This window comes from Parasteatoda tepidariorum, chromosome 2, assembly GCF_982258835.1.
Source record: "Parasteatoda tepidariorum strain Cologne lab strain chromosome 2, Ptep-v5.0, whole genome shotgun sequence".
In the NCBI taxonomy this organism is placed as follows: Eukaryota; Metazoa; Arthropoda; class Arachnida; order Araneae; family Theridiidae; genus Parasteatoda; species Parasteatoda tepidariorum.
In genome coordinates, this window is record NC_141756.1 from 100,629,685 (window position 1) to 100,643,217 (window position 13,533).

At 30.9% G+C, this 13,533-nt stretch overlaps 1 protein-coding gene across 4 annotated transcripts in view; it reads left to right on the forward strand.

Annotated features, from left to right (window-relative positions):
• Positions 1-13,533, forward strand: part of LOC107439782 (dopamine receptor 2) — a 140,275-nt gene that overhangs the window by 83,146 nt on the left and 43,596 nt on the right. Inside the window, exon 3 of one of the 4 annotated variants that reach the window (XM_087157879.1) lies at positions 6,923-7,065. The exons of the other annotated variants lie outside the window; for them this stretch is intronic. The gene's annotated coding sequence lies outside the window, so the exon portion shown is untranslated. The remainder of the gene's footprint in view (positions 1-6,922; positions 7,066-13,533) is intronic. 4 annotated transcript variants of the gene reach the window in all.

The window sequence follows — 13,533 nt, forward strand, 5'->3', positions numbered from 1 at the left end:
TTTGATGGCAAAAGACAGAACCCCTTAGACTTTCGCTTTTTTACACTGATTACCCAACTTTTGAAGTCAGTCACAGCATATGTTATGTTTAATGTTTCAATTGAAAATTTCAATATTGTTTCTTTATTTTATTTTATATCCACCGTTGATCAGCCGACCCAATTCGTTGGGTTCATTACTACCAATGTTTAACTCCGTAGCCTTGTAATTTTGAACCCAATCCAGAGGACAAGGGAACTCCTGGATCAAGTGTCTGAGGAAATTCGCATTTGTGGAGGACTTTTTGATGCAACTAATCAGCATTTTCGTTACACGGAGAAAAAGACCATGAGAGACTCCCACGGTTAGCCTGACGGCAAGGGGACTCAAACCCATGATCCGTCTACCACTGAGGATATTTTACGTCAGCACTGTGGACAGTTCAAGCCGGATGCGGATTCGTATCGATCAGCCATTGCTGGGATTCGAACCCGGTTTACTTCATTGGAAGGCGAACGCTCTATCCCCTGATCCATCGCGGCTCTAGGCTGAAAAAAGGTGAATCATAAAACAAGTTTATCTTTGATGGGTGAAGTCCTATTTTTTGCTGACACAGTGTTTTAAAAATGCTGAAATGTTTCTGACAATTTTCAGTTTAGATCGTATCCTTTATGAAAAGTAATGTTTTTGAAACAGAAAATGTTTGACAACATTGCATTATGCATAAAGAAAACTCTCAAAAAAATACAATATAGTACCAATAAATACTGAGTCAAAAAGTGCAAAATAAGATCTCTTTTACGTTGGAACACTATTCCATTTGATAAGGGAATTCAGAAATCTGAAAACACAATTGCAATCTGACAAATGTAGACATGTTCTGAGGGATGTCAATTTTTATGTCATCTTAAAACATCACAGAGGAATCAATTCAGTCATTGGTTGACGTCTCAACAATAATCATGCATGCAACACATCAGGCGCAAATCTTTCACACTTTGAAACGTCACATCTCAAAGCTCTTTTTTTTTTTTCTGCAAGCCTTCCCTCATAATCAACTCTCTTATATATTCACAAAAAGAAAGCTTTTTTTTCTTCTTGCTTTTAAGTGACTTTCCTTTATCTTTGGAAATTGTCAACTGCCAGGATGCTGACGAGTTGAAGACAAGGCAGAAGATAATGACAATGGCAGTTACAAAGTGATTTCTATTCTTGTGTCTTGTCAAATAAATCTTTTTTTAGTTTTTATGGTTTTCGTCCTCAAAGATTTTTGCTCTCCTTTGTACACTTTTTTTTTCGTCATCGATCTTTGCAGTAGTATGACAAGTTTAGAACATATCACAACAATAAATAATACAATAAACTAGAACAATATCTTTAACCGTAACTAATAGTAGTATTTTAATGTAATTTGTACCATACTTACTGCAAAATAAGCATCATACCTACTTGTTTATTAGTGTTATTATTAAATGCGTGCGATGTACGCATTGTTCGAAAACACCTCTATTTAATGCAAGTATATATACAGGGTGATTCTAAAAAGATGGGCAAAATTTTAGGAAGTGATAGTACACACCCAAGCAAACAATTTTTATCAAAGAATGCATGGTCGAAAACAAAACGCAAAACCGCTAGCGGGCGTCAAAGTTTAATGTCTTATTTGAGGCAAAAACACACAAAGAACGATGAAGTTAAGTTATAAATGACATGTGATTACAATAAATGTTCAAAACAGTGCTATGCACGCAGTACAACGGCGAAGAAAAGACAGGCGAACATTCTGAAACACACCAGGCATATCACGAACTTTCCCTGCAGCGGCCGAAAGCTTGGCGAAAGTAACGCAGCGCAGTACCTCGCAACAGGAATGGAGCTTTCACGTTTGCATCAAACAACTTTCAAAAGGCTCCAGCACCTTTGCGTTTTGTTTTCGACCATGCATTCTTTGATAAAAATTGTTTGCCTGGGTGTGTACTATCACTTCCTAAAATTTTGCCCATCTTTTTAGAATCACCCTGTATATATATAGAGAGAGATTTGTTTTAAACTACTGAATAAAATAAAAAGATAAAAAATAAGAAAATAAAACAAGAAAAAAAAAGTTAGGGAAAATGTCATAAATTTCGCAAGCCTTACAATCATATGAATGTAGAACAGGGAAAATCGTAAAATATTTTTCCCTAAACACCAATCTTCTATTAAAAGTGTCCCTTCTTTTGCTGATCCTTTTATTAACAATATATATATATATATATATATATATATATATATAATATTCTCTCAAAGCATATAAGATTTTGTAAAGAAGAGAGAATAAAAAATGAAGTAATTGAAGGTACACTCTTGGGAAATTAAAAACAGAGAAAAATATTTTATTGACAATTAGATTTTGGCAGTAAGCTATTCCTTTTTTTTTTTTTCATGATAGTAATTTAAAACTGTAACTCGCCAACGTAACGCATGGTAATATTTTATTTTATGTTGAGAATGGTTGGCTGATGTTTTAAAACGGCGGTATTATAATAGTTTGCTATATTTATATTTTTAAAAAAAAACCCTCAATGCAATTATTTTTCTAAAAAATTTTTTTAACATTGTAATACCATTTTCTAATCTTTTTTTTTCAAGAAGTATAGAAATGTATTTAAAATGTAAATGAGAACATTTAATGCTGGAAAAATAATATTTTAAAGCTCAATAATGTCAAAGCGTCATTTTATGTCATTTTTAAATTGCAATTTTATTATTTTTTGATCTATAATTTTAATAGTATGAAAATATTAACCTTTCCTGAACGCTTTTAAGGAAGAAGAAAAACAGTTTACAATTTCCATCGTATGTATTATTTTCCACATACGTTTATTGATTGTAACCTTGTACTCTAAATGATGCCATTTAAAATAAATTTTCGAAAGAAATTTTACTGCTGTTAATAATGTTTGATAACAATATGGGTTGAGCTAATTTAGGCCGCAGATTTTACTTTGAAGAAACCTGATAGGAAGTTATGCGTGATTTGACTTTGTATTATACAAGCTATCTTTTCAATAATTCTTTATTTTTCATACAATTTTAACTTTGAAATATTAAATTTTAGAAGATATCCTTATATATGCTGTTTCAAAGTTATAATTTTAGAACACTCTATTCTTCTACTGATAAGCTTCAAAGCAACAAAAAGGAAAATATGTTTTTATAAGAAACCAATTTATTTAGAACAATCAGTAAATAAAGTAGTTTTCAAAAACATCAAACATATTTCGAAGAAAAAATTATTCACTGAGGGTTTTTAATTAAAAAAAATATTTTTGGAATTATTTTTTTTTCACATTGAATTAATTTTATCCTTCATCTTTATTAAAAACGGATAAAAGGAATTTTTACAAGTTTCAATAATCAATTTCTTTAGAAAACCTCAACGCATAATTGAAAATTTTTACAAACCAAAAAATATATATATATGTATATATTTCTCATATTTCTTTAGTGCAGTCTAATTTATTATCACTTGCCGAGCATCGTTAAAATTTATAAATCAATTCAAAATCAAAAGATGTCTTGATAGATTTATAAATTAAATGTAGTGGTTAAAAATTAAACTAAGTTAGTCAAAGTATAAATACGAGATGAAACTATTTTTTACCATTTTCTAAATAGACCACAAAAAAATACTAATACTTAGTATTATCAATCCAAACTTATCGAGATGTGAACAACACTTAGACTTATCAAGACAGTTTTTTGACATAAAGATACGATTGGTCAATAGGATACCTGCAAGTGACGTAATGTGAGTATCTCGATCCTGAATGGTCAATTATCTTCATTGACACATTCTAAATTCTTTCACAGCGATTCTTTCTCAAAGATTTCAATTATTTCACTATATATTTACACAGAGACTTAACACAAAGACAGGCACGAAGCCGTGTGAAACATAAACAAACTAATTAGGCTAGGTACACGAAACAAAAATATATCATGATTACAATAGACTACATAAATAATAAGCATAATAAATAAGTAGACGAGAAATAATTTTGTTTTCAGCTAATTCGATGAACCATCTAATTAACTTATAGTTAATTAACAGTCTAACTTATGTAGAGAAACTTAGCTTTAACACGACATTTTGCTGATAAAGATTAGCTGGTGCTGACGTCATAGGTCACATGTGGGGATATGGGGGTCTTCTTGAATAGCAAGTATAGTGCTGCTTTCAGGAGAACTCCACCAGACACTCGTTTCGCGGCGTGGCGGGTACTATGGTTACGAGGAAAGGCCACTTCGAATAGGGGAGTGGGGTGAATAGTTTTGTCTTAATCTAAGCTTAGGTCGTCGTAAGTAAACCAATCGACACCTTCTTTCCTCCGTTTCACCCCCATTAGAAATGTACTCTCGCTTGTTACCATAGCAGCAGACAACCCCAGACTTTCAGTCTGGAGGAGTTCTCCTCAAAGCCGCACTATACCCAATTGTCTTACAAATTATGGATCTGTTTATTTATTTAAACATTTGACCGATTCAATCGCGCATGCTGATTTGCTATATTATTTGGTTCATACCGGCCCCATACAGATTCGCCGTTTCCATTTCTGATTCGCTATACTAAGAATGATTCGCAAGTTTGAAAAGTTTAATGTTAATTTTACTTTCGGCGTGTTTCGCTATATCTCAAAATCTTCTAAGACGAATTTAAAAAAATTTGCACACAAATATAAAATTTGTTTATACAAGGAAAACTCCGTGTAAAAAATAACTTTTAGTAAATATTTATTATTTTTTAATATTTTATTTAAAAATAGTCGAAAATATTTTGAATTGTAAGATATGCAATCTTTTGCATCGTTTTAAAGAATATAATTTTACATGCCAAAATACGGAATTGGAGGAAAATCGGTTGAATATTTCCTGAGAAATCAAATTTTAAAAAATCGTATGTTTAAATTTCTCAAGAACTATTCGACCGATTTCGCTCAAATTTTGTATTTTGCCATGTAAAATAGATACTTTAAAATGCGGTAAAAATTACAAACATTACAATTCAAAATATTTTTGACTATTTAATAAAATAACAAATATCTACTAAATTTTATTTTTTGAATGAAAATATTTTTCGATAAACGAATTTTATAACTGTGCAAAAAATTTTCAATTCATTCGAAAAGTTCCTGAGATATGGCTAAATACGCAAAAAATAAAATTACATTAAGGGGTTCAAACTTCGAATCCCTCTCCTGATCAAACCATGGGGACCCTATTTCCCAGGTTGCGCCCCCTATATTTTAAGAGTCAAAAATCCAAATCCGTTGAAAAAAAGGTATGTTTATTCAGAGAACGTAAGTTTTCAGGTCTGATTTCGTAACTTAAAATATCGTCTGGATTTATTAATTAGCATATTTGGGGTCATCCCCTCGAGACATTGAGAGTGAGTCCTAGAACGTAGAAATCCGATCATTAACTTAGATCAAAAGTTATTCAGGATGGTCCATTTTTTGACGCACTGTACAATACGTAATATATGTAATAACACTGTACTTTTTGTACAATATGTAATTGATATTTTGAAGTGTTAGAAACTGAACATTATTGAATTTGAAACAATTGAATTTTTGAAGTGGTGAAATTAGATCAAAAGTTATTCAGGATGGTCCATTTTTTGGTGCACTGTACAATATGTAATATATGTAATAACACTGTACTTTTTTGTACAATGTGTAATTGATATTTTGAAGTGTACGCTAGTCGAAAATGGTGACAGACCCTTCATGAATTATTCATTTTAAATTTTTTATATACCAAAAGCTAAATTCAATTCTTAAAAAATTTCTGCATTCATTTAAATATTCGACTTGTTCAAATATTTGTACACGGAACGATTTTAGGAAGAATAAAAATTGAAAAGAAAGTAATTCAATAAAAAAAATGGCTTTTGTGAGTTTAAAATGTTCTTCTGAAATAATGTGATTTTATTGCATTTGTCAGAAAATACTTCAAATATCACGCGTTGGAGTACACAAAGCATAAATTCCATTGTTTGTAAATTAGCTGAAGAGAAATACGATTTTTTTTCTTCCTTTAAGCCGAAAAAAAATGGCGTCTAGAAAAACCGGAAATTGAATTTTGAGCTGAGAAAGAGTGGAAATCTAAAACATTCTGTTCCACATATTTCTTTCTCATTCCTGAAGAAATACAGCAATTTTTTTAAATGTAAAAACTATTCATTTGTCTGGGAATACTACTTTTTTTAAAAAAAAGAGCTTTTTTTAAAGCTCTGCATAAAAATCTTTAAACTTTTCATGCCTCTCTCTTGATGATGTATTTCTTTTTAAAAAGCATAAATAGATAAAAGAAATGTAAAAGGAAAATTCTGGCACACATTCCTTAGCATGGAAGGCTAAAAAAATAAATAAGAATAATATGCAAAATAAATATAATTTTTTTCTTAAAAAAAATTAAACATACACCTATTTTTTAAAAAAAAATACAAAATTTGTCTTCTTTTTTTTTATTTTTTATTTTTTTATTTTTTTTTTTTTTTTTTTTTTTTTGAAATTTTCCTTACAAAAGATACTTTTGTTGTGTTATAAAAAAAAAATGATAGTTTATTTTCTAGAAATTAAAAAATTTATGATGGAAACTAATAAGACTTCTGTGTTATTTTAAACCCATCACTCTATGTTTATCGAAAAGGATTTCTACATGTATCAACATTTAAAGATCCAGTTTTTAAATCTAGTGAATAATGTACAGAGAGTCCGTAAAATTAAAAATTAAAATTAACATTTAATATCTAATTCCAAAATTATTAATTGTTAATCTCGTAGTACAAAATACCACGCGGGCTGAATTACATTGCAAATGAAAGCTACTAGAGAGTACTTACTTTTAGATTAAATGTTTAATATTTCTTTGAAATCAAAATCGATTTTCCTTTTAGCAGTGGAACAATTTGAAGTATGATATTTTCTCTTCAGTAATGGGATACCTGCAAGTGACGTATTTTGGGTTTATCAATCCTGATTGGTTGTTGAAACGTGGCATTTGTTTATGTTAGCAACTGTTCCTTCCATTCTATTTCAAGTAAGCCAGACCCGTCAAGCATCAATTCTCTTAAACGATACATTCGATATTCATACACAAAGATTCTTTCACAAGGATTTATTATTTCACTATATATTTCTTACTTAACACAGAGACAGACCTGAAATCATGTAGAACATAAACAAACTAATTATGCATCGAAGTTGCCTGGTATACAAAACAAAAATATATCACGATTACAATAAATACATAGACAAATAATAAATCTAAGTTAAGTAAAAGACGTAGAAGAGGAAGAATTATATTTCAATAAATTTGATGTTTGATACTGCACTGTATATGATTAACTTCACGTTAATTAACAATCTAACTTATGTGGAGAAAATTAGCTCGACTTTAACAAGCCATTTTGCTTATAAACGATCAACCGGTGATGACGTCATAGGTCATATGTGTGGGTATACATAGTCTTCTTCTTCTTGAAGTGCAAGTACCCGATTGGGGAGTTTCTTCCGAAATAATTCCCATTATGTCTATTTGTTGTTCTTTTGCAATACTTATGAAGTATATTATACGAAGTATTATGATTTACCTTCATTGTGACCGGCATTGTAATAATATTATGAGTCAATAAATAATATAAAAGTAGAAAGTACCAACACACTTTTTTTAATTAGTTAATTAATTTTATTTAATTAGTTAATTACTTTTATTTAATTAGTTAATTATTTTTATTTAATTAGTTAATTATTTTTATTTAATTAGTTAATTAATATTATAGGTTTAAAAACATTAAAACCAGATGAATTCCCCTGAAAACTTGTCCAATAATAGCATTTATTTAATGATTCCTTTCGAATCAATCAGATTTTACTCTCTTAATACGTAATAATTCGTCAAGTTTTCTTTTCATAAATAATTAATTTTTGACCTCTAATGTGCGTATTTTTTGGCAGGTATTCTCAAAGTACATATTAGGATTAATAAGTAGTCCACAAATTGTAATTAATTTTTTTTACTTTTGTATACTTTTTATTTTACTTAAAATCTTTTTTTAAGAGGAATTTAATTTAATTTGATTAAGAAGACTTTTTTTTTTAAATTTTATTAAGAAGAAATACTGTTTGACGTAAATAGCTATAATTAATCACATTCCTTAAGAGTTCTCTTAATAACGGTTTAATTTATTCGAAAAGAATGCAAATGATTCTTCCGCAGCAGTTTCCGGTGGCAGCTTTCAATTTTAATTAGCGTCACTTTTAAACTGTGTGACTATAAAATGTCTGCATTGAAAATGTTGTCAAGACATTATTTTAAAACCCAGATTATTTTTTTATAGACTGTCAAGATAACAATACGTTGGAGTTTTTTTTTAAATACTTACATCTTCAACTGGTTCATGTGAAAAAAAAATTTTATTTAGGTCAAATATGTTTTAAAAACTCGAACGTTTCTTTCGAAATGACTCCCTTATTATGGAAGAGTCTATTTTAAAGAAATTAGGGGTGATTGGAGGGGACAGCAAAAGACTTTTTCTTGAACAGCAAATTGTCCGATGTTCACGCTGAGTTGAATGAGATGTTTGCACTTCGAAGTTATGCACAAGCTTATACCTATTACAACATCTAATGTTTTTTCTTCCAATTCCCACCTGGAGAATGACTGTTCGTCAATACAGGCTGTAGTTGTAGTGCACTTACGTCGCACTAGAGCTGCACAATGGGCTATTGGCGACGGTCTGGGAAACATCCCTGAGGGTCATCAGAAGGCATGCCATCACAATTTTGATCCTCTGCAGAGGGAATGGCACTCCCGCTTCGGTAGCCCGACGACCTGCACGCGAAGTAGAGCACTTTACGGTAGAACAGTTTAACGAGGACCAATACCGCACACCCTCGATCCCTACGCAGACTGATTCAAGTGGTCACCCACCCGCACACTGACCGCAGCCAGTGATGCTTGACTTCGGTGATCTGCTGGGAACCGTGTCTTAACAATCAGTCCACTGCGGGACTCGTCAATACAGGCATCTGAAGGGCAGATTTGTTGGCCACTCTTTCATGGGCATCCTATTAGGGGGGCCAACCCCCTAATAGGGTGCCCATGGTAGATGTCCCCCCCCTTTACGAACAGATAGCGTAGAGAATGCGTGGCATACGCTTCTGAAGCTTAGACAATGACAAAACTGGAGGAAAATTGTATCGCAATATTTGAGAAAAAGATTTTGCGAAGTATACTTGGTGGTGTAAATGAAAACAGTAACTGGAGAAGGAGATTTAACTTTGAACTGTGCAAGATTTATAAACAACCTGATATTATTAAATACATGAAAATAAGTGGAATGGATTGGATGTCCCATGTGATTTGAATAAGCGATGACAATACAATAAAAAAGATACTTTTTAGACCCACTGGAGCGAAAAAGCGGGAAAAGCCGCTGATGAGTTGGGCTGATTTTCCTGCAATGAATTGAAATAGAGGAGATCAAAGATAAATCGGAAGTTGTTATGGAGAAATCTTCAGGGGAAGGCATTGGCTCATATTGGGCTGTCTGGCCAACTATGATGATGAGCGTAGAGAATGAAAAAACATCCATGCCTTGTCCGGTATTCGAACCCAGGATTTTCTGATGGAAGGCCAGTACCTGGTCCCTACACAGTTCGGTTGGCAGCATCTGACATTGCTAATTAAACAAGTGAGGCAGAAAAGCAGCACACGGCTTAGATCTTAATCAGCAACCGAGCTAAAGAGCAATCATGTTTAAAATGTGGAAGCATTCACCAATATCTTTAACAGGGTGACTAACCTCATTCAATTCCATTATCAACAACATTGAAGCATAGAAATTTTTTTTAGATAGATTTCACTAAAAAGAAAAAAACTACATACTCAACTGTTTTAATAGACATTGAAATTAGAAATCAACTTTATAAATAGAACGGCAGTGACAATTGAATAAAATTCCCGTGAATGAACTAATTTGCTTCAATATGTGAGGGAAACTATGGATCAACTTCCTAAGCATCATTTCAACAACTATTAGATATTTAGAGATAAAAATATAAATCAGCATTTACTTATCGAATTTTTACAAATCATCGATCAACTTCATACGCATCATTTCAACAACTATTAGATATTTAAAGAGAAAAATATAAATCAGCATTTACTTATCGTATTTTTACAGTATTCAAAGAATTATTTAAAAACTGTGTAACTTAAAAAAAATGTGTTGGCTGTTCTCTAAATATTCAGAATATATTTTCAAAAAGAAAATGAATTGAAATTATAGATTCCTGCTAAGATATTTTTCTTTCAAAAAACATAGCGCATCTCCTCCGTCAGTAATTTGGTTTTTAATAGTAATTATTATTCAAAATAATTACCGTAAATTAACTAACTTGGTGCGGTGAAGGGTAACTTTATGGGAAACGCATATTTTCTGAGTTATCTGAGAAAACTTGTTGCTGCTTCAAGATAAGCTTTTCGAAAATTAAAAGAATTCTCAGGGAAGAATAAAATAATTATTTCATAAATCAAATAAAAGAATTTTTTCAAATAATCGAACACTTGATTTTACAATCAACAGAAATAAAAATTAAAGATTAAAATTTAAAAATTTAAGAAATACAATCTCTATTACATTTCATATATTAGAATAATACAACAGAGTTTGGCGAGTTTCTTGGCGAATATTTTAATATGAAGCTTCTTACCCAAAGATATCATTATCTATATAAAAATCTACATTTATATTGAAAATCTATTATCTATGTAAAAAAAATCTATTATCTATGTAAAAAAAAATCTATTATCTATGTAAAAAAAATCTATTATCTATGTAAAGAAAGTCTATTATCTATGCATCAACTGTATTGAGTTTACTATCTCATCACATGAAAGTAAAGTGAAACCTCTCGGGAGCAACCACTCTCCATTCCACGGTAAAATGGTCGTTGATAGAGATTGGTCGTTCCTAGAGGTTAATGACTTCAAAATTGGGTACTTAAGTATTAACGCAACCAGGCCAAAATTCGCAAAATTTGGCGACCCTACTTACGGCAACCCTACGTGTTATACGTGGTTTTTCGTAAACAAATTATTTTGCTTACTGGTTAGATTGAATGCCGTGAGTAATATAAAAAACTGTATTTGTTATGAGAAATAATGCACTATGTGATATCGAAATAATATGTAATCTAAAAGGTTATTAAAATATATGCTTATAATTTTGTTTATAAAATACTTTGTTTTATAAAAAAAAAATTGATTTCAATTTTTTCTACTTACGCCAAATTTGGCGATTTATGCGAATTTTGGCCTGGTTGCGTTAATACGTAAGTACCCAGAATTGTTATCAGAGGTGCATGATTTTTCGCATACGATTTTATTTTTAATCAGTGTAATTTTCTTGGTGTGGAGATGCCACTTTTGTTGGCGTCATGAAAAGACGGTTCAATGAATGAAATTTAGTGTCTATAAAAATGATCCCAACTGATATAATTATGTGTAAAAACAAAATTACCTGTTATGAATGATAAAGCTATTTCGAATAAATAAACAATTACATTTTTTGTTTTTTAAGTTTGCCTTTAACTTTATACCATGAAAATTATTTAGCTTTAAAAGATGAGAAGAGGTTTGTTTGAGATGTTTGCTTTTTTCTAAAATAACTTTTTGTTTTTAATTTAACTTTCAACTCTGAAAGTAAATCATTGATGGCATCATCTTTAGTGCACTCTGATTGCAACATCAGGCTGTATCGTCAAAAAGAACTCTCTATTCAAAATATTTGTGTGAACTCTATTAGAGTCTCACACAAATATTTTGAATATATTTTTATCTACTTATTTGTTTTATTATTTATTATTTTTTTTCTGATATTTTTTCTTGTTTGACCTTTTCCGCATTTAGTGCAGATGTTTGAAAGCTAAGGTTTTCTTCAACAAGTGGTCGTAAATAAATGTGGTCGCTACATAGAGGCTGTCTTTCTTTAGAGATTGTCTTTCCTAGAGGTTTCACTGTATTTTTAATGCTCCAATTTAAAAAGGAATATTATTTTTACACTCCAAAACTTTACTTCATCAATGAAAAATTTCGTCCGATCATCCTCTCCCTTGTTGCCATGATTATTCACATTTGTAAGCTTCATAAAATACAAACGATCTGATTGGTCCAAGTGTGAGTTGCTCGTAACTTTGGGCAATTTTTTCCTCAGCGGAGAGAAACAGTTTCTTGATTCCTAAAGCACATGACTAATCTTTTGTTGAAGTTGAGGATACGATTGCGCTTGCGATCGACTTAGTTGCCGATAATTTTCATCGTGTGATAAGATATTTTACCTGCCCCTGACGGAAGTAGATGGGATATGACTATTGGCGATGATAACACGTAAATGTGGAACGAAATTATCGTAACATAAACAGCATTTCGATATTCGTTTTCTACCCCTGATAAATAAAATCAATAAATATAAAACAAAATAATAATAAATTAAAAAATTCATTTTTTGCAAGAGTCTTGCAGAAATTAATCAAAATAGGTTATTCGTTCGATTTCGTTTCGAAACTAAATGAAGTTACATAGTTTATTCAAGAATACTTTTTTCACCTGAATGTATGAAAAATCTTAATTTATGTACCTGGCGTTATTCTGTATAAGCTCGTGTTGTTTATCTGGAAGTTAATTTGTAAGTATGCGATAACCAAATTGTTGTAAAAATAACTTATTAATTTATTTTTATAGGGATTTAAAAACACTTTATTGTTTAGTATTTATTTACAAATACACTGTATTTATTTTTTATAAAACGCATAACTGTATTTAAAAGACTTAATTTTTGAATATAATAGTTGATTCACCTGATATGAAGAATTGGATACGTTAAACCAAAATTGATTTAATTCAATTTTTACATTTTGCCTTTCTTTTCACCAGGTGTGAAAAATAACCAAATACCGTATTTGGCAATACTGCTCTTTTTAACTGTTGCACTAGAAATCGAACTAACCAACAAACTTGCGAATCTATAACTTCCTTTGTGACGTACACATCGAACTTGAGATTACGAAATAAGAATTAAAGAAGAAATTTTTTGGCTATGCTTTAAAATTGAGTTAAGCTACAATATTTCTTAAAAATATAGCAGCTATGCTTTTTTAATAATATCCGTTGTTGAACAGCCAACCCAATTTTTTGTTTACGACTACTAATGCTCAACTCCGTAGCCATGTAATTTTTGAACCAATCCAGAAGACAAGGAAACTCCTGGATCAGTACCCCAAGAGGTATTAATTTGTTATGGGAACATGGAGGACTTTGCTACTTGACAGATTTAACGGGCAGCAATCACCATTTACTACACGGGAAGTCTTTGGCCAGCTGGTATCGAACCCTTGAACATGAACCCAGTGCCCTACCAACCAGGCAGCAAATATGCTGTTTAAAAAAAATTGGTGTATGAAATATTTGTATAGAAATAAACATATTTTATTTATAAAACAATAA